The sequence below is a fragment of the Manis javanica genome, chromosome X, assembly GCF_040802235.1.
Source record: "Manis javanica isolate MJ-LG chromosome X, MJ_LKY, whole genome shotgun sequence".
In the NCBI taxonomy this organism is placed as follows: Eukaryota; Metazoa; Chordata; class Mammalia; order Pholidota; family Manidae; genus Manis; species Manis javanica.
This window is the reverse complement of record NC_133174.1, coordinates 101,710,525-101,736,717: the sequence shown is the minus strand read 5'-3', so window position 1 is coordinate 101,736,717 and position 26,193 is coordinate 101,710,525. Positions and strand designations below refer to the sequence as shown.

Sequence of the window (26,193 nt, the reverse complement as noted above, 5' to 3'; positions counted from 1 at the left end):
GATTTTTCATTTTCTTTGTGTAATTTATTTCTAGTTTCATACATCTGTGGTCTGAGAAACAATTGGTACAATTTCAATCTTTTTGAATTCACCAAGGCTCTTTTTGTGGCCTAGTATATAATCTATTCTTGAAAATTTTCCATGTGCACTTGAGAAGAATGTGTATTCTGCTGCTTTTGGGTGTAGAGTTCTGCAGATGTCTGTTAGGTCCATCTGTTCTAATGTGTTGTTCAGTGCCTCTGTCTCCTTACTTATTTTCTGTCTGGTTGATCTGTCCTTCAGAGTGAGTGGAGTGTTGAAGTCTCCTAGAATGAATGCACTGCATTCTGTTTCCCCTTTTAATTCTGTTAGTATTTGTTTCACATATGTAGGTGCTCCTGTATTGGGTGCATAGATATTTATAATGGTTATATCTTCTTGTTGGATTGACCCTTTTATCATTATGTAATGTTCTTCTTGTCTCTTGTGACTCTCTTTGTTTTGAAGTCTATTTTGTCTGATACAAGTACTGCAACTCCTGCTTTTTTCTCCCTATTAGTTGCATGAAATATCTTTTTCCATCCCTTCACTTTTAGTCTCTGTATGTCTTTAGGTTTAAAGTGAGTCTCTTGTAGGCTGCATATAGATGGGTCTTGTTTTTTATCCATTCAGTGACTCTATGTCTTTTGATTGGTGCATTCAGTCCATTTACATTTAGGGTGATTATCAACTTATTGCCATTGCAGGCTTTAGATTTGTGGTTACCAAACGTTCAAGGTTAGCTTCCCTACTACTTAAGCTTCTAACTTAACTCACTTAATATGCTATTACAAACACAATCTAAAGGGTTTTTTTCTCCTCCTTTTCCTTCCTCCTCCATTCTTTATATATTAGGTATCATATTCTGTACTCTTTGTCTATCCCTTGATTGACCGCTGGGATAGTTAATTTAATTTTGCATTTGCTTAGTAATTAGCTGTTCTATTTTCTTTACTGTGGTTTTATTAGCTCTGCTGAAAGCTATTAAACCTTAGGAACACTTCCATCTATAGCAGTCCCTCCAAAATAGACTGCAGAGATGGTTTGTGGGAGGTAAACTCTCTCAGCTTCTGCTTATCTGGAAATTGTTTAATCCCTCCTTCAAATTTAAATGATAATCTTACTGGATAAAGTAATCTTGGTTCCAGGCCCTTCTGCTTCATTGCATTAAATACATCATGCCACTCCCTTCTGGCCTGTAAGGTTTCTGCTGAGAAGTCTGATGATAGCCTGATGGGCTTTCCTTTGTATGTGATCTTATTTCTCTCTCTGGCTGCTTTTAATAGTCTGTCCTTATCCTTTATTTTGCCATTTTTATTACTATATATCTTGGTGTTGTCCTCCTTGGGTGCCTTATGTTGGGAAATCTGTGAGCCTCCATGGCCTCAGAGACTATCTCCTTCCTCAGATTGGGGAAGTTTTCAGCAATTACCTCCTCAAAGACACTTTCTATCCCTTTTTCTCTCTTCTTCTTCTTCTGGTACCCCTATAATACGAATATTGTTCTGTTTGAATTGGTCACAAAGTTCTCTCAATATTCTTTCATTCTTAGAGATCCTTTTTCTCTCTGTGCCTCAGCTTCTTTGTGTTCCTCTTCTCTAGTTTCTATTTCGTTTATCGTCTCCTCCACCATATCCAGTCTGCTTTTAATACCCTCCATTGTGCTCTTCAATGATTGGATCTCCAACCGGAATTCATTCCTGAGTTCTTGAATGTTTTTCTGTACCTCCATGAGCATGTTGATGATTTTTATTTTGAACTCCCTTTCAGGAAGATTGATGAGGTTGATGTCATTTAAATCTTTCTCAGGAGTTGTATTAATACTTTTACTTTGAACCAGGTTCCTTTGACATTTCATATTTGTATATGGCACTCTCTAGTGCCCAGAAGCTCTACTCTCTGGAGCTGCTCAGCCCCTGAAGCAATGTTGGAGATGGCAGGGGAATGGTATTGGTGCCTGGGAGGAGGAAAGAGCTGTTTCCTGCTTCCCGGCTGCTATCCCTGTCTCCACTGCCTGAACCAGTGGGCTGAGCACACAGGTATAAGCCTCTATGTTCTGTATTTTTAGTTGCTGTAGACAGGTCTTCCCTCTGGCTGACCTAATGCCAGGGTAGGGTTTGCTGATTTGCGAGCCAAGTGGGGCTGGCTGGGAGAAAGTCGCCATAGGCTGCGTATCGTGGAGGGGGTCCTTGAGCTTTGTAGCCAGCCAGGGAGCTGGAGCACCTGAGGATCGTGAAAGCTCCCAACTTGCTGGGCAGAGTGCACCTTGACAATTTTGTCTACCTGTCCTTTCTCCTGAGCAGTAATCTCTGTGCAATCCTTGCCCCTTTAGCAGCCCTCTTGCTGTTAGGAAGTCTCTCAGTCTGTCTGCCTTTCTTTTGTTCCAGAGCAGTCAGATATGGATCCCTGCTTTCCACAAGTGGCTGGAGTCTCAGTCTCTCCAGGAATTCTGCCTGTCTTGGATTTCCAACACCCTAATCACAAGAGTACCATGCAAGCACCATGAAATGTAGGTTTGTGTTCCCAGAGCAGATCTCTGGAGTTAGGTATTCAGCAGTCCCAGGCCTCCACTCCCTCCCCGCTTTGCTTCTCTTCCTCCCACCAGTGAGCTGGGGTGAGGGAAGGCCTTGGGTCCTGCCAGGCCAGGGCTTTCATATGTTACTCTGTTCTGTGACGTCTGCTCTTTTCTCCAGGTGTATGCAGTCTGGCGCAGTCCTCTTTCCTGTTGCTCTTTCAGGATTAGTTGTATTTATTATTTTTTTGTATTATATGTGGTTTTGGGAGGAAGCCTCTGTCTCACCTCTTAGCCCTCCATCTTTAATCCTCTCTTATATTGTTCCTATTTTTTCCTTCTAATTTTTTTAGCAAGGAACTGACTCACTCTTACATTTCTCTCTCTCTCTCTCTCTCTCTCTCTCTCTCTCTCTCTCTCTCTCTCTCTCTCTCTCTCTCCTCCTCCTCCTCCTCCTCCTCCTCCTCCTCCTCCTCCTCTCTCCTTCCCTTCCTTTGACATACTAGTGGTACTTTGAATTTAGAGGGATAAAAGTTTTTGGGGGAAGCAGTGGGCCTAAAGAAGGTGTAGACTGAAGAAGAAGAGGTCTGGTGGGTAGAGATGAAAAGCTGCTCTGGGCATCAAAATGGGTCTGCTAAGCCAAGTGGCAAAATGAATTGCCCTACCCTCCTTTGCATGTGAGTGAATGGAGCCAGGGTCTTGAGGCCAACAAAGACTACAATTCTTTCTATTATGGAGACTCCAGCTGTGAAAACCCATTTTTCATACCAGAAAAATATATTCCTTTTTGCAGTGACACACATTTAGCCATTCAGTGAAACAGTGGGGCTACACTAGATTAGCAAATCATAACCACCCTCATTTACCAAGGACTTGTGTATACCACTGTGCACACCACTGTTGACAAGTTTGGGCAGTAAAGGTTTGTGCTTAAGTGATGGCTTCTAGAGCAGGCTACCTGTGTTCGATTCCCAGCTCTGCTGCTTACTGTGTAGCCCTGGGCACATTACTTAACCCTTTCAATCCTCAGGTTCCACATCTATAAAATGGAATGCGAGTACCCATTTCATGGGGTTTTGTTGAGGATTTGGTGAATTACAGTATGTAAAGAGCTTATATGAGCACCTAGTTCATAGTTGGTGCTTCTCAGTGTTTGCTATCATTATCGTAATAACAAATCCTCACAGTAGCCCCAGAGAAGAGGTACTATTGTTATCCTTATAAGAGATAACAAAACGGGCTTAGAGAAATCAAATGACTTCCTAAGTTCATGCAGCTAGTAAGTGATCAAGTTAAGGTCCGGATCTAGACTGCCTTACTCTGGACCTGGGCTTCTGAACCACAGTCTGCTGCCTTTCTCTGAATAGATGCTGATTTTGTTTATTTGTTTGTTTGTTTGTTTGTTTGTTTGTTTCTAAGCCTGATGATGAAGCTGAGCAGAGGGGGAAGAGGACAGAGACAGTCAGCTGGCCTTCCTGTGCCCTTGGTCATCACAGCAGGCCCCTGACCATGGGGAGAGGGGGATGTTCTATAAAGCAGTCCCCAAGCAGTGGAGGGGAGCTTGGGGATATAGGTTTTGATTGCCTAACTGGGACTGTGGGCCTAAGCTCCCAGCCCTCTGCCTCTCTGACACTGTAACTTGCCCCAGAAGAACTGCTACCTGGATCTGAATTTCCTCTGTTCCATTTACACTTCAGTTATGTCCTCCAGGCCCACATAGCCTTCAGGGCAATCAGCTTCCCTCTGGCCAGAAGAGACAGCTGTCTCAAGGCCAGCCCCTTTGTTTGGGAGAAGCTGTTAAATCAGTAGTAATCCCAGATTCACAGTGATAATCAGCTCCCTGTCTGGACGGTCAGGGCTGTACAAAATAACAAGTGGGGCCGCACCTGTTCTGGAGGTCTGGCACTCCTAAAGCAAGCTGCTATGAATGGCCCTAGCCCCTGCCTGGGCAGCAGCTGCAGCCTGGAATCAGGGTTTTGTTAGCATAAGAATGGAGCCTCTGCCAGCCAGCCAGCCAGCCAGTCAGCCAGCCAGCCAGCCAGCCAGCCAGCCAGCTTCCTTTACTCCCTCCTCCCCATCTTGCCCTGAACACCAAATGGGCCACCCTCATTGTGAGCAGAACAGCTTTGCATTTCTTTTCTCAACTGCACTGATCAATTTTTTCACTGATGGAAGAAAGAGCATTTTCCTTTCTTCAGGGTTGGCCCAGGTAGAAGAACAGTCTGTAGTTCTATTCACTTTTCACCAAGCTCTCACCCCAGGGCGGGGTACCTTGACATACAACTCTAGGAGGCACACTACACAGAGTACAATGCAAATGGTGCCCCTAGCATTGCACACGGTATAGCCTGTGTGGCCCTACTCTAGGGACAAATGCAGACCAGCCAACACCTAGAGAAAGGCCTCTAGTCCTTACTACCCCAAGTATGGGCCATGGCCCCACGACATCAACAGCACCTGGGAGCCTGTTAGAAATGCAGAAACTCAGGGCCTACCCCAGACCTATCAGTCAGCAATCTGGTTTCAGCAAGATCTGATGATTCATGGGCACATTAAAGTTGAGAAGTACTGAGCTAGAAAACAAGGCCCTGAGTCCCTAATTTTCACATATTTAAAAGTACCTGACTTTTCAGATCAGAAAAATCATGGTTCAAATTTTAGCTACATCAGTTACTAGGTGTGGGACCTCAACCAAGTCACTTAACCTCTCTGAGCCTCAGTTTCCTCATCTTTGAAGGGCAAAAATAATAATGGTAGATTTACTATGAGGATGAACACCAAAAATATTTATGGAAGTCACCAGCACATTGCTGGCATATGTTCATGTCTCAATAAATAATAGCTCTAACTATTATTTTGCACCCTGGTAAACAGTACACTGCGAATTTCTGATGATTCACGTGTTGACTTGCCCAGTCATATATTAAGCAGGAAGGCCCCTTTACTTCTAGTTCTGCTGTGATGGGAACCTCCAACAGTAAGTTTAATGAGTAAAATCCCATATCAATAAAGCTTTCTGAACTTTTCAAAGCATTTCCACACTGATTATCTCCTAGTATCAAAGAGTCAGGGTATCAGAGCTGAAGCGGATCCTGGACATCCAGTCTAACCCCCTCCTTGTTCAGATGTGGATTGTTCAGTCACACAGTGACCCAAGGTCATACAGTGAATTGGGTAGCACAATCAGTGTCAAAACCTGGTTCCCAGCTCAGTGTTCTTACTTAATAGCAGTTCTGACAGGAATGTTTGCCTAGGGAGAGATGACAGGAGAGGTTCGGGACAAGCCAGGGTGTGGCTACACATGACTCACCCATGAGCATTCTCTAAACTGGACGAATTAAGACTACAGCTGACCCCTGAACGATGCAGGGGTTGACGTAACAACCCCGAGGCTGTCAAAATTCTGTGTATAACTTTTGACCCCCCCAAAAGTTAAGTCTAATAGCTTGCTGTTGACTAAACACCTTACTGATAACTTAAGTCAATTAACATATATTTTGTCTGTCGTATATATTACATACTGTAGTCTCACGATAAGCTAGAGAAAAGAAAGTGGTTTTTTCAAATTGTCTCAAATCTCCCAAACTTTTTCCAGTATATTGAAAAAAATCTGCATATAAGTGGACCCATATAGTTCAAACCTGTGTTGAGTTTAATGGTCAATTATGCAGCCTGGGACTGGGAGCCACTAGATTTGTCAATGCACAAATTCCATTTTATTACATGAGAGTATGCATTTTCCCCTCTCCTGAATGCAGATGAAAAACCTATAGCCTGAACTCACAGTTTGGAAGAGCAAATGAGGGCCACTGTCCTTGAGCTGCTCTGAGAACTAAGCTCACTGGGAATCAGTTCCCATGAAGGCCATAGGGTGGATGGGGCTGGACCGGGCATCGTCAGGTTCTCCCAGCTCTGTGAAAGTGAACAGAATTTCACTTCACAAAGTAAATACATAACAATCTTTGATTTAATGGACAATTCTGAAGCTTTTAAAAAGACTCTTTAATCACTTGAAACAACAGTAGAGATATGTCAAGTAGAAAAAAAATGCAAGCTATGCAAAGTGCTATCTGAGGCTGACCAGGGATGGTGTCTTCATCAAGGCCACGGGTTTTCTTCAGGCAGAGTTCTTCAATTTGCATATCAGGCACTAGCAACCCCAAAGAAAAGAGGAAGGGCCTTAACACACAAAACCCTCTACGAAGCTGCGAGGACCCGCAGTCTGGACCTTGGCAACCAAACTCACACATCTTGGGGAGACATAGTTCCCAGACACAAGCTCTGTGAAGTATTCACGGTCTTGATGTGAAAAATACTCTTCTATTTCTGATAAACAGTGAACTTATTAAAGTTTGTTGTGAAGATCAAGGTCAATGGCATTCAAATTTTTCTTTTGGCTGTAGAATTTTCACTCTAATGAAAAATATCCTCAGATGCTCAGGATGATAAACGGACACCAAGCAACAGCTGTCCTAGTTAAATTAAGGAGTTTGGCCCTGGTGGGTAATCCAATCAGCCCACTGCCCCTCACCTTCACTCCAGAACACACAGGGATCAATGAAATAGAACTTGAAATCACTGCTACAAGTCCCTGGGAGTCATTAACAGCCCATGAACAGGGAAGTAACATGAGAAGTTTTGCATGGCAGAAAGATTATTCAACAGCTTAAAGGAGGTTGCTATATAGCTAGGCACCAGTTAGGAAGATACTGTAATGGTCCAGATGAGACATGGTGAGACCTAGAAAAGTGGTAGTCAAGGTACAAAGGAACAAATAGGTAAGAGATGTTTTGGAGGTAGGCTGGAGAGGAACTGGTAATTTTGGAAAATGAGGGAGATGGGCAACTCAGGTTTAGTGGAGTCAGAGTACATAAAAGATCATGTTCAGTTTTGGACACATTGAATGGAATTTCTAAGCAGAGACGGCCCATAGGCAGTTTTATAAACAGATTTGGGCCCAGGGGAGAGATTTGTGGTGGGGGTACATATCTGGGAGTTATAAACATGTAGGTAATAGCTGAAGTCACAGACATGGATAAAATTTCCAAGAAAACTGTGAAGTAGTAAGAAGAGATAGAAAGGGATTCCTGGGAATACTTATATTTCAGGTGTGGGGAAAGGAAGAAAACCTTAAGTAGTAGCCAACAAAGGAGGTCAATCAAGAAAGAAGTGTGTAATGGGATTCACTGGAGAACAAATTTTTAGGAAGGCAGGCAGTATAAATGAATAAGTCGGAAACACCAAGTAAAAGACTGAGACACTGTCCTTGGATCTGTCAGTGGAGAAGTCACTGGTGTCCGTGGCAAAGGAGGTTTCAGAAGGCGGGGAGAGCAGAGACCACCTCCCAGTGGACTAAGTGAGCTTGTGGAAGGGGAGGGAATGGAGCCAGGCTAAGGAGACTTGTTTTTCAAGCAGCTTGGCTGTGAAGGGATGAAGAGACACAAGGCAGTAGCTGGAGAGGGGGAATATAGAGGTGAAAAGAAGGTTTACAAAGATAAGAGACTGTAGATATTTTGAAGGGACCCAACAGTAAGACACTGAAAATCCACAAGATAGAGGAAAGTTTTGGAAGAGGCTGAGGAGAGATTAGAATGGAAATGGACACAGATATACCTAGGCCTGAGGCAGTGGGGCAGGAGGTTGAGGCCCTAGAAGCCTCTATTTCCTCTGTGCAATGGAAAATGAGACAGGACAGAAGTGGGGTTGGAGACTGGGGGAAGGTAATGAGGTTTAGTTTAAGCTCTGAGAAGAGTTTGATGTAGCTTACTAAAGTCACTTTGTAAGGCATCCATGTAATTTGAAGGGAACAATTGAGACTGGTGTCCTGGCCAGGTGTCCAAGTATAGAAAAGGAAGGGGCAGATGCTGGATTAATCCAGGAGGTCTCAACTGGTTGATCATTAGATTCACTGAGGGAGCTTTAAACATACCTACATCTGGGCCTGATCCTAGACTGATGAAATCAGGCATCAGCGTATTTCTTAGTGTCTCAGGCAATACTAATCTGCAGTCAGGACTAAGATCCACTGGAATGATTTATGGTTTGGGCTTTGCTGAACTCCTGTAGTGTAAGAATAACTAGGTAAGAAAGTTGACACATGAGAATTGCTGGAAAAGATGCACTATGAGGTTTAGGAGGGAGAGGGAAAGAAGAGAAACCAGAAGGACTGATACCTATGAAGACCTAGAGTCAAGAGATGAGAGATTTACAGGTGGTTAAAGAGAAAGTATAACTAGAAGGAGCCCTTGCCACAATACTTGAGTTTAAGATTTCAGAGGTGAAGCAGTTTGGGGCAATGACAAAATAAAGGGGTTGGTAATGAAGAAGAGTGATCAAAATAGAGGAGAGATGAAGGTGGGTGGAGATCAGTGAGACCAAAGAAACTTCAAATACAAGTCAGGCTCTGTCCCACTCTCTAGGCAGAACAGTCCCCTCTTTTGGCTCACCATCTCATTCAGAATAAGAGCCAGAGTTCTTACAGTTTCCTACATGACCTAATAAGACCTGGCCCCATGTTTTCCCCCTGACCTCATCTACAACCCCTTCTGCCCCCACCCCACCACACCACTAACTCAGCTTCAACTATACTAACCTTCTCACAGCCAGGTATGTGGCTACCTCAGGACATTTGCATGTGTTGTTATATCTGCCTGTAATGTTCTCCCACAAGATATTTAACATGGTAGCTCCCTCACTTCCTCCAGGTCTTTGCTCAAATATCATCTACACAATGAAGGCTACCCTTGTTGAAATTCCTTATTTTATATACAAAATTGATTCCTCTCCCCCAGCATTCCCTACTTTGCCCCTGCTTATGCTTTTTCCATGCGTTTATTACCATCTGACAATTCTGTGTATTATTCTTATTTGTGTACTGCTTGGTTGATTGTCTCCCTGACTCCTGCCCTCCTAATCATAAGCTTTTTGAGGGCAGGGATTTTTGTCTATTTGTTCACTGCTCTATCCCTCATACTGCACCTACAACAGCACCTGGTATGTAGCAGGTGCTCCATAAATATTTGTCAAAGGAATGACAGAATCATGAGTCCAGCATGTGGATAGATTGTACATAGGTGTGCTGAAGTCCTCCAGGGTAAGAGCAGGACTCATTCTGGAAAGGAAGATGATAAATCAGGTATTAAAAAATCCAGGAAAAGTGTGGGTGAATGAGGAGGACCAGAGTTGATAAAAAGAATACTGGCTGACACAGATGGCATGTGTCTCAAAGGAGCATTTATTTCATTTTATTTCATTTTACTTTTTAAAACAATCTTTTTTTAAAGCAAACAGTTACTTTTATTAATTTTGTTATGTTTTTTTTTTTTTTTTTGAGGATGGGCACAAAGGCCTGGAAATAGTGCCAGGGAAGAGTGTAGACATCACCCCTCAGCTCTGTGGTTTGCGCAGCCCAGGAGAATAAGCAGCTGCTACTTGATAAAGCTGCAAGAACTGATGTGTAAGTTAAGGCAAGTAGGTGTCTAGTGGTTTGTAAACCTGGCTGCACATTAGCGTCACCTGGGGTGGCGTTTAAAACGTGCTGAAGCCCAGGCCCCACTTCAGGCCAATTGAATCAGAATCTCTAGAGATGGCGTCCAGGCTTCAGGCCTTGTTAAAAAGGTCCCCAAGTGATGCTAATGTGTAACCAGCTCTGATGTGCTGCCGTAGATGGCATTACAAGAGGGCCAGGGCCAGGGCCAGGGGAGTTGGTTGAAGTGCAACATGGGTCTCAAAGGGCACAGCCGAAAGCCTAGGAAGAGAAAGTACAAACATGTATGGGGACGAAACGCCCCAGGAGAGGAAAGGGGCTTACATTCGGGGTAGAGGCAGAGGAGGCATGAATGGAGAGGCATTAAGAGAAATTGAGAGGTCTCCGAATTCTGAGTTAGATCCCCTTTGGAAGGAAATCTTTAGAGTGAAGTTGTTCCAGCTAGGGAGGTGCTGGTTACCACCAAAGGCCAGTTCCAGGTTTGGAGAATTCAGAAGGTACAACCAGGTCCAAGGGAGTAGGTTGGGTAGGCGAGGGTGGGGAGGGGGTGGATGTGATTATTGCCTGCAGGTTTTTCTTGGTGGCCTTGGAAAACAGGAAGTGAAGTGGATCCCTAGATGTTCACTGCTACAGGCTGTATATTCTGCAATTGAAGACCAGGTCAGTCTTAGGTCTTCTCCAGGAGAGGTGGAAAACAAGGAAAGTGGGGGGCAGGGATGATGATGCCGCTTAGGGTTAGCCCCCTGGAAGCTTGGAGGAAAGTGATGCCCATGCTTTCCAGATTACTGGGATGGATGCAGAGTAAGTTTTGGTTAGGTAGGGAGCTGGGCTGGCTAAACAAGGATCAGGTCCCTTACAGTGGGAACCTGAAGGCAGGGACTCCTAGGCACCCTTGATCCCCACCCAGTCCCCTCCAACACCTTTGGTTGGGTGCTAGAGTACAGGGCAAGGCCCAATTCAGTTGTCTTTGAAAAGCAGCCTCGGAAGTTTGCTGGTACTGGGCTGGGTGCTGCCTCTACAGACTAACTCACCACACAGCGCCCCCTTGAGGCCTTACCTAAAACGAACTGAACTGTTACGGATTCTGGCCCCCTGGCCCTTCCCACTCTGGTGGTCAGGACTGTTACATCATTTTTAGTGACTCATCTGGGTGTCCGTCCATGCACATCTACAACTATGCAAAGTTCCTGGGGTTTCTGGGGATAATTCTGGCCTTTCCCCTAAGGAGGGAGCAGGGATGGGGCATGTTGGACCCTAGGAACTAGCTGTATCTGCTTTCATTTCCAGGGCTGATCCTTGAGGCCAGCACATCTCAGTGTGAGATCCAGGTCACCTGCACCAGAATTTCCTGGAATACCCATAAAAATGCAGAGTCCTGGGTTCCTACCTCAGAAATGTAGGATCAGGCGACTCGCTGTCAAACTTCTGCAAAATCACATAAAAACTGCAGTGGTGCACCTGCTTTTTGCTGTGACTTGTTTGGATGTATTAACCAGCTATAGTTTGTCCATTCTGTGACAGAATCTAAGATTCCATAGCATGCTATCCGTGGTATGTACTTTTAGGTGCTGCAAGCCGAAACCCATGGCCATGAAGGCCCCTACCTGCATGAACAACTGCCACCCTTAGGCCACCTCTAGTCTTCTTCTCTGTCCATCCTAAGCCAGCCTTTGCCATGGGCCACATTCCCATGAGGCCCTTCGTCTGTGAATGCACAGCCTTTACTACACTGCTGAGGGTGTTGTAAAGACCAAGGGCGGGGATGCCCTGTGTATCATGCTGACACAGCAGCAGTTCTTCAAAAGATAATTATGGATCGAATGAAGTTCCACGTCTGTATCAAAGCACATACGTCTTCCAGAGTGTTTTTTTTAAAGGCTTAATCCAGACTCATGTCTAATGCCTTAGTGAGAAGAATAAGGTTGAAAGAGAAAGTTCCTTCCCTTAATTGAATAGTCAGTCTTCAATACATCGAGTCCTGGGTGCTTTGGGAAATACAGACACGAGTAAGACATAGTATGCTCAAAGCATTTAAAACCTACCTAGGGAGACAACAAATGTACTCATGTTAACTGTCATCAAAACAAAGTCATACAGGATGTATGCTAAATAAGTATTATAGACCAACTGTGGCCCAGGAGAGCTAAACTCTAATCTGGCTTCAGGATACATCCCCATGTCCATCCGTGGTACTGCCACTTGACACTACTGTCATCTTGCTCTAGCAAGACACCTGGAAGTCTTCCTTGATTGCTCCACCCCCTCAGCCTCCCTATCCAATCCATGAGCTCTCAAATGGATCCCAATCTGCTCACTTCTCTCCATGACCACCACCACCCACTAGTCCAGGCCAGCAGCACCTGTCTTCCTGGATGACTGCTCTGGTCTCCTATGTTGCCCTTTCTCTTCTTACCACTCCCTCATGCCATTTTGTGTAGTAGCTAGAGAGCTATTTTAAAAGTCTAAATTCAATTATTTTGGTCCCTCACATAAGCACATCAATGACTTCCCACTGCACTCAGCATAAAGACAGAACTCATTACCACAGCCTGCAAGCCCCTGCACAGTCTGCAAGCTCACCAAGCACCACACTCCCTGCTTCACTGTCTCTTTTAGTCGCTTGAATATGGCAAGCATCCACCTCGGGATGTCTGTACAACTTGTGCTCTCTGCATGGAACACCCTATTAATATTGATCTGTCCTTCAGGTCTCAAGCTGAGATGTCACTTGTCCCACTTTTTTGATTCCCTATCGAAACTGAGTCCCCCTTATTATTTCTCTTACTCTACCCAATTCTTTTCCTTCACAGTATTTATTACAGTGTATATTACATATCTCTAAGTTTATTTGTTTAATGTCTGTCTCTTCTACTAGATTGTGAGCTTTTTGAAGGCAGGGCTACGTCTCTTTTGATTATAACCATGTTCTAAGTGATTAGCACTGCACATAGTATATAACAGATGCTCAATCTGTGTCCTTAGGACAAAAAAATGAAGGAGTAAAACAGTGAGACAGTCTGAGAAGGATTTCTGGAGGAGAACCAATAGGAGAATACCATAAGCAACAGCATGGAAACCAGTGTTTGTGTCCAAGATGTGTCCTGGGAATGAGAGGAGGTATGGCTGGAGTATGTGGTGTCAAGCAGCTAGTCTTAAAAGTGTATATTAGAGCCATTTATAGTCACACAGTAAAAAGCCTAAACCTCCAGGCTAAGAAGTGGGACCTTTAGTACCATCCACCATGCCAGTCCCCTAGCCTGATCCCAGCTCTCCCCTAAACCACCCAGGGTGGTCAGGCTGCACCACTCCTCCTGAGCCGCAAGCAGTTAGGGGTGGCATGGCCCTCACAGCTCACAGCCAAGCAGGATTTGGAATGAGCAGTGTCTACTGTACCCAAGTAGCTGGTGGGAAAGTGGAAGGGCAGGTGAGGAAGGACTTGTCACAGTACATCAGGAGTATTCTTGGGCCATTCAACCCCTTCTGAATATTCTGCAGGGGTCCAGCTTCTCATCTGGACCCTTACTACTCAAGGCAGACAGAATCTCTAGTAGGAATAATAGTGCCTGTCCCACAGGGTTATTGTAAGGATCAAATGAGAAAGTACATGTAAGGCGCTTAGCATAGTGCCTAGCACATGGGAAGCACTCAACAAATGTTAACTATTATTCTTCCTCCTCCATAAAATGGGAATACTAGTCATGCCTACCTCACAGGGTTGTGACTTAAATGAAATAACACACACTCACTGCCTGGCACAGTGTCTAGTACATAAAAAGCACTCCATAAATGCTAGCTATTATTACTATAATTAATAGCATTATTATTAGTCATTAATAGCTATTATTACTATAATTAACAGCAGCAGCATGAATGATGTTTTATAGTTCAGGGAAGAAATAATGATGGTTGAACTAAGGGAGAGAGACATTGGGCAATCCAATGAGCACAGTGTAAGCCTGGAATGGTCACTGGGGCCCCAGACGTGGGGATTAATGTATAAAGAAAGGCCCAGAGACCAGCACACAGCCAAAAATGGGCAGGGCAGGTTGCCCGGTCACCAGGCTTAGGCAGGTGATGCCCTGGGAGGTGGCCCCCCTCAAGGCAGGCCCTGTCACCAAGGCTCAATTCCCAGCTCTATTGATCAGGTAGGAACTGTCACTATGGTAGCATCTGGTTGCCTTACTTGACGTATTACTTGGGGAGGAGATGCAGGGCTCTCTGGCCTGTCGTCTTGGAGTGGTGCCAGAGGGAATACAAGGCTGCCACGGCTGCCAGGGGAAGGGCAACTAGCAGAGCTTTGTGCTGCATGGGGCCAGGCTCCTGGGGGAGCCGCTAAGCAGGGTCTGCTTTGCCCCTATGATTACTCACTCTGTGAACCATTTTCTGGCCGGGGAGTCAGCTGCTGTCCAGAAGCAGCCCCTGTGACGCTCACCATGCAGCACTTTTACAGGAAGCCCTCCCCATCCCAGGAGGTCCCCACACCAATAAGGCCATCTCCTCTGCTTACCCCAAACAATAAACACATCCCAGGCATCAGGGTCCTCTGCTGGGGTGGGAGCAAGGCCCAAGGGTGGCCCAGACACTGAGAAGCCAGGGACCACAGGGCCTGCGAGGTCACCGAGGATGACAATTGACTAATAACCTATGAGCTCGTCTACATACTAGGCATTATTTATTCCTTAAAAATCTCTAAGAGGCAGCCACTGTAATTATCCCCGTTACACAGGTGAGCAAACGGAAGTTTCAGGAGGCTAAGTGACTTGTCCAAAGTGCCTGGGCCAGGAGTCAGACCTCTCCACAGAGCTTATGCACTCATAATAATAATAATAAAGCTGCCATGTATTGATACTAAGGATGGGGCATACCCTTGACACATATTATCTCTTTGATTCCTTACTATAAGTCTATGAAGTAGGTACAGGTGTTACTCTTTCCATTTTACAGAGCTAAGGCAGTTAGGTGGTTAAGAAACTTCCCAAGATCACATAGTAGGAGGGAGAGCAGGGATTTGAACTTAGGCAAATGATTCCAGCTCCCAGCCTTTTAACCTTACCCTACCTTCTCCTTTTCTCCAAAATAGCTCTTTTACCAGGGAGAACCTGAAGACAACCACAGGCATGTCTCTTGAACCATTTGTTTGCAATGATCTCCTTGCTCTCATGTCTCCATGGCAAAGGAAGAATCAGGGTCATTACCGGTGGGAGACCTGAGGCCTTACAAGACCTTGATGCCTACTGATTCTCACGACTGGAAATGACAACAGAGGAGAAACGCTGCAGAAAGTGGGTGGAAGCCTTCATCTGAGACCTCCAACTCAAAAGAGATTTTTAGAGAATTTGTAGCCAATATAGGATATTTCCAGAAAAGAGCCAAGGAAAAGAAAACAAAATTGGTTTTGCTTGCAGCAGTGTTAAACTGATCCACGTACTGCAGTCAAAGTGAGAAGTTGGGCTCCTCCAAATGGGGTTTTAGGACGGACTTGGTCCCGTGGGTATATTCTGGAAATCTCTGTGCATAGACTTGTGCTCATGAGTCTGAGTCGTATCACTCCCAGTTCAATGAGTCTGTATTGGTGGATGTCAACTATTCCTTGATGCATAATGCAAATCAGACAAAAGAGGACCTGGGATAGCTGGAAACCCTAGAATCCAAGCCAAAGAGCCTGTTGTTCATCCTGTTTTGCTCCCCCCTGCTCTGGTTATCTCCCCCCATGCAGTATACCGGTAGCTGAGAGCATCCAGGAAGTCACTCCAAACTTCTGGTCCTCTACAGCCTTGATACCAGCCTCCCGATGGGAGGAGGAGGAGGAAAATAACAAATATGGTTCACATCCCCATGATCTATGAAACTAGTCACATGGTTTCAGTAATTTACCTCTCAAAATTTAGACCTTTACTCCATAACCACTTCTCAAGAATCAGGGCCTGTCTCCCAGCCTCACCACTGCAGTGATACATAATAAACCTCGCAACATTACTCTGTCTTTAAAATGAACTTCCCTTTCTTTCCTGTAGGTTACCCAGACTTCACCAAATGCAGACTCTTCAGACCCAAGAAAATGTGCTGCTTCATATATTTGCCTTTGGCATGACACAGCTTTATTACCGAGAGAACCCTCAATGGAATCCACTGTTTAGCCATTCAGGCTCCAGAACCAGACACACTAGTCCACTTTGCTGCTCAGCAGCTAAAAACTTGTGCAGATCACTCAGCTGCTCTGAGCCTCAGTTTCCTGCTCTATACAATGAGAATACCACTAGTGCCTTCCGGACAGAGTTGTGAAAGGGATTAAATGAGATAATGCCTGCCAAGAGAGTAGCGCAGCGCCTAGCACAGCTCAATACATGGTAGCTATATATAAAAAGGAAGACTTGCTGTCTCTGAGTTTGCCTTGGAGAAGCATTTTTCTAGCTCCAATTTCCCCTGCAATGAAGCAAAGGGCTGAAGGCTGAGACAAGAAAATAAGTGGGGCGAATGGGTGTGCATTGATGCCGACTCCTTTCCTTTGGGCATCCAGAGGGCAGGACAGTATTGAGACAGGGTCTGTGGCTGAAGGAAACAAAATCAGTGATGTGATGAAGGGAGGAGGTGATGGGTTGGTGGAAGGTGTCTTAAGTGTAGTGGGGGCCGGGGACTTGGGGCCTGAAAAGCTAGTATGTCGAAATCCCACAAAGGAAGAGAACCTATTGCAACATCGTGCATTTAATGACGGGAAGAGAAACTGAAGTTGAAAAGTCAAAGGAGGGACAGAAACTGCTAATGCTGTTCCAAGGAGAGCTTGGGCAGGAAGAGTTTGAGCTAAAGAAATCACTTTGTCCTTTCTCAGAAACGCTTCTACTGAAAATTGTGGGCTCAAGGGCCTGAGACATGCTCATTATTGAGTAACTGGTCAATATGCTCATCCAGTCTCACTCCTATGAAAAACATTCTGCTCTGTGCTCTCCTCTGCAGAAATCAGCCCCAGGGAACTAGGTTAAAAACCAGCTTCCCCAAATGCAGCCTCAGAAGCTTGTAAGTCAGAGCTACTGGGAGACCTGGACTTCCCCATTTTGGAAAATGGCCTCATTCCCTCAGGCCAGAAAGCCCAGGGGATCCTGCCTCCTGAAAGTTACCAGGGGTGGCAGCTACAGCCGCCTCTGACTCACTGAAGAAGCCAGTTACCAGAGTTCCTGCACCCATTCTGGGAGTCGCAGATCGAGTAGGTTGAGGAGGAGCCTCCAAGTATTCTTTTTAAGTGCCCCCAAGTGATTCGGTCACAAAAATTTTGACTTTGGATATGAGTACACCTTGTTTCAATGGGAGGCACTGCAGTATAGCCCAGCTATTCCTCATGATGTCCTCAGTTTCTATGTGAGGAACCTAAAGCTCAGAGACATTTAAGCATTGGTTCAAGTTTACCTAGCCAATTAACAACAAAACAAGAAGTAGAACCCGGGTCTTCTGCCTCCTGATTCACTATAAGCTCCAGTGACCTCCTTTGCCTGTTCATGAGATTTTCCTTTCTAGTTCAAGTATGAAGAGAGATGTCCCCTTCTGGTTCTAATCAGAGTTAAAAAAAGAAAACAAACTATGCTACCTTTGCAGAATAATTCATTACAAAACAAAACATGACAATCCCAGGTTCTACTAGTAGCATCAGGTGTAGCTTTAAAAAGAAAAGAAAACATGACCTTTGCCCTTTTGACAATCCATAAGAAATGTATCCCATGATTTATGTGTAGAGACCCTATTTGCGGCTATAATGTTTCAGATTTAAATTATTCAGTATTGAAGAGGAGACACTCTAGCTTTATGATCGGACATTCATTAGCTTAACAACCAGAGGCATTTCTTCTTCAAGGAAGCCAAGATTAATAATTCTATTATCTGGCCATTGGTTCCCCTGTGAACTATACTTACTCTATTCCCAGACTTTAAAAGAAATAAACAACAAATATTAGGTAAGATCTAAAGCTATTTGCCAAATACCAAGATTGTGAGGTAAGAAACCACCAATCATAACTGTCAATAGTTCAAATAATCCAAATTATTCCTTTGGGGACAGTAATCCACTCATCTTCTGACAGCTCAAAGGCATCCCAGGGGTGGGACTGTGTAAGTACCACACTAGGTAGAGTGAAGGACGGGTAAGTACAAAGGGCATTCCTAAATCTATCAAGTTAGGAAGTTGCACTTTCAAGAAAGCATAAATATCCATCCCTAGAGGAGACAAGTTGCCAAATTTTGAACTAGCAAGTGTTGGGGGCTATGTCAGGAATCTTTTCTAGCAATGTCCAATTCTCAGAGCATTTCTCCTTTCCCAATGTGTCTTCCCCATCTGTAAAATGGGTAACAACTATCACGACTCTTGCCTGCTCCCCCTACTGCTCTCTCACCCCCAGGAGATTTTAAGGTTGCTAGTGTCACTCTTAAGATAAAAGACAGTTCTTCAACCATCCATCTAACCACTGTGATCTCCATCTTCTCCCAATCCATAGGCCTAAAGCAAACACCAGATTCCCTTTGACTGTACCTGGATGCCAGCAGAAAAGAGACAGAAGCAGCAGTGGCAGCAGCAAGCCCAGGCAGAGTGAGGGAAAAAGCTACACCTGAACCTGTTTGCCACTATTCCCTTTGCAGAGGGTGACATCATTATTTATTTCTGTTAGAATAACTTCTCATGGGAGGGCCTCAAACTTGTCCTCTTTGCAGGAAGTCAAGTTGGATAGAAGCTGACTGCTACTCAGCACTCAGCCTCTGGAAAACTCTGGAACCAACCTAAGTTGACCTCAGAGGTCAGTGAAGATGCAGCAGTTTTTCTCCAAATGTCTCACAAGGTAGATCTCGAAAGTCAATTCACCACTATCTGCTGCAGAAGCTGCTGCCAATAGAAATGACCCGAAATGGCCATTCATTTCACAGTGAATTTAGAGGGACTTGTTGGAAAATGCATTGGACACAGTTCTAGCTGGAAATGAATTAAAAAGCATGTTTGCTTAAATAATTGAAGGTGAAACATGTATTACATGTGTCTCATGCACAGTTAGGGAATTCTCCTCTAGGCCTTTTGTGGTGCCAAATATGAATTCTTGCCTGGCAGTTGATTTAAGAAGCAAGACCTTAATTATCAGAAGACATCAAGAGAAGGAGCAAAGTCTACTGTTATACACTGTGCATGCAGTTTAAATTAGTTAAAAAAAACCACTTCAGAGAGCAATTTGGCAATATCTAGAAAAAATTAACTGAACAAATCCAGCCCTAGGAATTTATCTTAAGTAAATGATGGGCTAAGTTCATATGATACAGTCCAAGGATATTCACTTTGGCATTGTTTGAGTGCTCAGAAAGGAACAGGGTGACAATCATGATTTTCTTGAATTTTAAATATTTCTATACAATGAAAAATACTAAAATCAAAGTTAAAAGATAATATACTGCTTAATATATTTGCAACACAGATAATAGTTAAACAGTTACTATCCAAAATACATAAAGAGATACTACTTATCAAAACAAAAAGAACTGAATAGAAAAACAGGCCAAGGATATGAAATGGCAATGCAGAAGAAATACAGATGGCCAATACACTTATGAAAAGATGTTCAACGTCTTGAGTCCGCAAAAAAATTGCGAAGAAAAAGATTTCTTTCAGCTCTCACATTGCCAAAGATGAAAAAGATCAATAATATCTAAAATTGGCGAGGAAGAGCAGGCAGAAATGGCCATTGCTGGGGGGAATGTAAGTCACTACAGCCTTCCTGGAGGGCAATTTAGCAGGCTCTGTTAAAAACCAAAGACATACAGGCCAAACTCTTTGAACCAACCATTTCACTACTGTGAATTTATACACTTGCAGTTGTATGCAGAGATGCATGTTAATGGACATATGGTATACCAATGTTTAATAATTTTAAAGAATTAGAAATAATGCAAAATTTCATCAATGAAGTTGGGTTAAATAAATGATGTCACTACCATATGAAACAGAATACCACGCAACTGTTAAAAAGAATGAAATGCTAGATATGTAGCAGCAGGAAAAGACTTCCAGTCAGAGTTCAATGTAAAGCATGTTGTAGAACAGTATGTGGACCATTGGTCACATCTCTTATTATTTTATGCACTTGAATACATATATGAATATTCATCAAAACATGCACAAAATGATACATACCAAACTATAAACATGGTGGGGGATGAGTGGTGGAAAGGCCAGGAACATTCTACTTCATACTTCTATTTTTACAACCATGAGCATGTAGTATTTCAATTGTAAAAATACTTTTTTAAAACAAGAAGTAAGGCAAGCTGTGCCACTCTCCCACAATCTCCCAGCCTCTAACAGTGTCCTCTTCAAAGACATGGTGTTCCACCATCTCAGAAAATTTCTAATACCCAAAGTCATGAGCTCTTGCTTTTGAGAAATTGAACTAGGGTAAGAAACGGAGGAAGGGTTGTCACATTCTTTCAGAAGTTTCATTTTGTGCAATTATGATGTGATTGAAACCCTTCTAGAAAGACCTCCCACTCTGATCCTTCCAAATCTCTCATCCTTCCAAATCTCCCACTCTTCTTCCTGCCATGCCTTTCCCCCATCTCTTTCATAACATGAGGAGAAGGGGACATGGCTAGCTCATTTCAGCTCCTTTTCTGTTTTTACCTCAAGTCCAGGAGTCAATCCCATTATCTTATCCTAAAGAAATTCCACGCTAACTCTCCTCCCCCAGTCCACTTGGCACAAGGCTCATCCAAGTATTTCCAATTCCCTCTAAGTTAAGTTTGACAATTTCAGCTCTTAGAATCTTTAGTACTGAGGGAGCATGTACAAGTGCCCCAAGGCTGTGTACTGACACCAAGGGCCAGCAGAGGAGGACCCTGGACCTCAACATGCACGTATTAGTGGATGTGGGCCCTTCTTTGGGGACTACATCAGTAACTTTCATCACACTTTCAAGGAGGTCCTTGAGCCACAAAAATGTTAATAACCACCAAAGCAAAGGGATGGCTGTGATTGAATCACCCACTGAATATCTACACAGAACAGTCGAGTCCTCAGGTTTCCAACTGGCTTCCTGGCTTGGTAAATCAGACAGCCATACATGTAAGAGGAATGGAGGGAGAGGGAAGCCTGTCCTTTTAGGGTTCCATTAGAAACCAATCCCTCTGCAAAAGCTGCCACATAGAACCCACCCAACTCTGGGTGGTACATGACCTCTCGCTGGATGAGCCAACCCATGGAAATACAAAAGAAGACAGCTAAGTGTAGTAGAAAAATCATCAGGAGGCAGCAGATCTAAGTTTGAGCCTTTAGGATAACTGCTGTTCTATCACGTGGTAGCTGTGTGACTTCAGGCCACTCACTTAACTTCTCTGGCATTTGCCCCATCTAAACAGAAGGTGTGGCACCACCTGGAACTTCCGAAGGCACTTGCCTCTCTACTGTGCTATGAAGCTCCCCTACAGGACATCCATTTCCACTAACCCCTCCAGAATAAAGAATACTGTGCACTCACATTCCAGTATCACAGCCTTAAAGCCATAGTCTTCTCTTGCGGTTAACCTAAGTCCTGCCTACTGCAACTGAGGCTTGCTGCCTTCATTGCAGAGAATGGCTGGTCCATGTGCTGAGAGCGGGAGAACTAGTAATAACTCTAATGCCCGCACAGCAGTCTCTACCCCAAATCTGGTTTGCAATGATTATTAGCTGTTAATTCTCAAGAAATACATCCTTCTTTCAAGGCAGCTTGTAAAGCAAAGAGGTGGGAATTAAGACTCCAGGGAATCAGGAAGGGTCAATTGTCACAAGAGTGTTTTTCCTTTTGCCTTTAAATTTCCTTAAAGATGGCCACGCCTTCCTATTGACAAAAAAGGACCCTGGAAACTGGGTTCAAGAAACCTCTCCTGAGAACAGGACTCCAGCCCAGACTGGGTGCTGGGGACACCGGAGACTGGTCACACCGGAGATGGGCCCTGCAGCTGCTAGTTGCAAAGATGGCCCTTAAGCACTATTTCTGCAAGAGAGAGAGTCTGAAAGATAAAGCAAGGCTTCAACTAAACTTAATTCCCACGTCCAGGGCTCTTCGGTTAGCAGGCTGTGTTCGGATTGATGAGCTTTTTCTTGAAGCTGTACGGATGACACCACTGGACCAGGAAATTGAAGGCCACACTGAAATCTTCAGGCTGTGAAAGGAAATCAGCCCAAAGAACTGAGTCACCCCCAAGGTTGAATGATGACAGGTCTTTGCAGTCAAAGCAAAGCAGAGAACTGAGGCAACCTGCCCAATAATGCAGCAGAAAAACAGGATTTGGGTCTGAATTATCAAGATAATTGCCCTAATTCTTCACTTCCCTTTCATAATAACCTTGAGTTTATATATAGAGCCTTTCTTCTAAGCAGGTGAAAACACTTGCAGAGATATTATCTTAATTGTCATCACACCATCCCAGTCACGGAGAGCAGTGATTATTATCAGCCTCATTTTACACACAGGGGAAGGAACTCCTAGAGGGTGAAGGGAGTTATACAAGTTCACTCAGCAAGATAGCGACTGCCTCCAAACCCAGCGGTAAATGTGCTCACCCAGCATTGCCCAAAGAATATCTTCTCAACACCAGTCCAGCTAAATGCTTGTTGGAATACCAGGGCAAATACATCTGGGAAGTGCTGCATATTCTATTCTCCTGGAGCATCACAATATACATTAACCTAGTAAAGGTTTTTAGAAGCCCTGCAGTAGACAACCCTGTTTCTGTTTAAGCAGGAATTTCCCAAATTTAACTTGACCACAAAACTCTGTGTGTGTGTGTGTGTGTGTGTGTGTGTGTGTGTGTGTGTATGACACCTACATACACTCTGTGGATCTAGTCTTCTTTGGAACCCACATTGGGAGGCACTGTTCCAGCCACTAGATTGATCTGAGTATAGGCACAACTGACAGATCAATTCCAGTCCAGCCCAAGCTCTGAGTGGCATTTCCTAGAGATATTGCGGGATACCGGGATACCTTCTGGTATTGACAGCCTGCGAACAAAGGACCTAGATGCACCCAAAGGACCCCAGACCATCATTTCCTCTGCTGTAAGGCATTAGCCAGATCAGGGTGGAAGTCAGTTCAAGCTTACCCACTTCTGCTGGAATTCCTTTCAAATAGATCCAAGGGCTATTTTCGGTCTTCATTTAAGGGAGAAGAAACTCAGGCAGCTGGTCCAAGCCCTCAGAGCCCACACTCTTAACTAGCATAATTTTGTGCCCATCAGGCACTTCCAGTAGAAATCATCCATCTCTTAGGTTCATTTCCAGTGCCATAAATCAGCCCATGCAATCAGTACCAAAACAACAAAACAGGAGGCTCAGAATGTGCCCCTGTTCTGGCTTAACTGCATGAGTATTAAAGTAGTCAGCATATATTCATTTCAAAACTAACGTAGAGCACAAAACATCTTGTGCTTTATTAATTACCAGTGACACCATTAACAGTATTTAAAATGTGAAAGTCCCTGTAGACCCTATCCTGGTTAACTTGTATTGTACATATAATCCAAATGATGAAAGATCACAGACAATGGGTTTACTATGTATTTATTACCACTGTCATATTTTCTTTTAGTATTTATTAATTATCCACACCATGAGGGAAAGTGCCTGCATTGAAATCGCTAACTTTTTGTGCAAATAGCAAATGCCATGCAGGTATACCTTTCTTTATCCATCCGTCGGCTATAACAAAAACTCTATGTAAATAGATTTTTGGTAAAAATATTCACTGTAAAGGTCAGAGAGGCACTGTTATTTAAGATGATCTATGAATCCTTTTGTAAAGCAACAAATTCTGCAGTGTGAATGCTATCCATATAGTTTTATATATACAAACATTTGCTTTGTAAATACATACTTACACATACCAGATTTGCTTAAAGCAAAACACACTGTATCAAGAAATGAGCTGGACACTTCTTAAGATGAGGATATGCACTGATCCTTAACAATCCGCCATACTAATTCCTTTTGGATTCACCATTAATTACCACCCCAGTCCAGGGAAACTCATTCTTAGTTTGCTGAGATGATAGTAATAATTCTGAGGACTCCCTGTAGTCTTACTTAACTATGACTCTTCTGCCTTTATACATGCTCTTCCTTCAACTTAGCCACCTGGCAAGTCAAGTTAATTCTACAAGACTCAGTCAAATGTCACTTCCTCCATGAAGCCTTTCTGGATCATACTTCCCACACTCAGCTAGGCACCCCTCCTCCTGGCTCTTACAGTGCCCTGCCATCCCTTGTCATACTCTACTGTAATTATCTGTTTACACACTCCGTCTTGCCTGCCAGACTCCCCAAGAGCTGAGGTGATGTTTTATTCATTTATTCATTTGGATACTTCCAATACCTAACATCACTACTGGCACATAGCAGGTGTTTAATAAATGTCAGTTGTTTGACTGAATGATCACCATCTTTAACTGTACATTTTTGGACCCTGGAAAACAGTGCTTTATTAAAACCACAAATGAAATGTCAAAGAGAAGTTCTAGCAGTTCTGTTCATTTTTTTGGATCTCTTTCTTTGATTAAAAAAAAAAGACCATACCAATTCACACCTTACAGATCAAGGGAAAAAAAAAACACTTCTAAACCAAATTCATGATTAATACATAGGTGCATCTTGTATGTTCCTTTTTCTCCAAACACATGTAACTCAATCCTAGTCCAAAACTAACATCACTGCAGTAAAGATAAGAGGATCCACTAATGAACTACAGGGACCACCCTGAAAGCTTTGGCTCCTCATTGGCTGAGAGAGGGAAACCTAAGAAAGTTGGGCATCTTTGGGGGAGCAATGATGACGTCCAGTAGGGCTTGGTCAACCTGGCTGGAAATTCCACATCCATAATGTCCTAAGCAACAGCCCCAGCTGGGGGGATTTCCATCACTTTGAAACCAACGTGGGCAGAACAGGTTGGACCTGATCTGCCTGAGCGTTACTGCAATCTGGCTTGGCAGGGGATGATACCCAAAGACATGTAATGCCAGGAGGAGCCCGGCCCCATGGTGCAGACACACACACACACACACACACACACACACACACACACACACACCACACCCCTCACACTCACGGAAGCCCACCCAAACCCCGAGCATCCCCCCCCACACACACACACAGCTGCATTCCTCTGTGCCCAGTCACACACAGGGAGCGCCCCCTCCCTCACATTCTCTCACTTGCTAGTCTGCCTAGCCCACACCCCACACCGACGGCAGACTGCAGCCTAGCCTGTAACTAGAAGCTGCTTAGGACTGGGTTTTGTTGTAGGTAACAAAGCCCCATGCACCCAGGTGCCCCGCAGGATTGACTCCATCCATCTCTCCCCGCCCCCATCCATGAGCTCCCAGAACAAGAGAAAGCTCAGCTCTGGGAAGTGGGATGCAGGGAGTGGGGACGCAAAGGAAGAGAAGGGCGGGAGGAGCTCGGGGTGGGGACGGGAGTCCGGCAGCTTCGCTGCTCTCGCCATGAAGCCGGAGGGACGGCGAACTGGCAAAGGGACCCGGCTGCCTTCCCACCCCATCGCGCGCCAGCCATTCATAGAAAAAAACCCGAAACAGGGAAGTAATCTACCCTCCCGTCCGCCCGCGCCCTCACAGCGGTTCTGGGAGCCACAGGCGCTCCAGCACCCCTCAACAAAGCGCCCCACACAGACCTGTTCCAGCCTCTTCTCCGCCTGAGTGCAGGGGAGCCGCTGCCGAGGGTTCTGCCCTTCGCCGCCAGGCTGGAGGCGCCAGGGATGGGAGGAGAAGCAGGAACTGGGGGGGGAAGGAGGACGAGAGGGGATAGGAGGCACAGCAGCAGCGGCGGCGGTGGGAGGGAGAGGAGGAGGAGAAGGGGAGGAGAGGAGGAGGAGGAGGTTGCTTCAGTGGCAGCAGCGGAGGATGCTCCAGGGAGAGGCGGGCTGGGTGCGCGGGGCGTGGGCTCACGTGCGCCCAGTGGCCCAGGGACGCGCGCGCGTCTGGGTGTGTGAGAGCATCTGGGTGTGTTTGGACTGTGATTATTCCAATTTCCACCTACTCTGGAACTTGTGGTTCCTGCAGCCAGGCGGAAGTGAAACCCTTTCGGTCTCCAAGCCTGTCTGTGTCGGCCCGGGTATGGGGGTTGGGGGTAGGGAGCGAGGGCGGGGAGAAGGGGTTCAGAACCAGGGCG

At 44.7% G+C, this 26,193-nt stretch overlaps 1 protein-coding gene across 2 annotated transcripts in view; it reads right to left on the bottom strand.

Annotated features, from left to right (window-relative positions):
- PAK3 (p21 (RAC1) activated kinase 3) overlaps window positions 1–25,962 on the bottom strand; it is a 289,242-nt gene extending 263,280 nt beyond the window's left edge. For both annotated transcript variants that reach the window (XM_073227404.1, XM_073227402.1), the window contains exon 1: window positions 25,697–25,962. The gene's annotated coding sequence lies outside the window, so the exon portion shown is untranslated. The remainder of the gene's footprint in view (window positions 1–25,696) is intronic.
- Window positions 25,963–26,193: the final 231 nt, after the last annotated feature.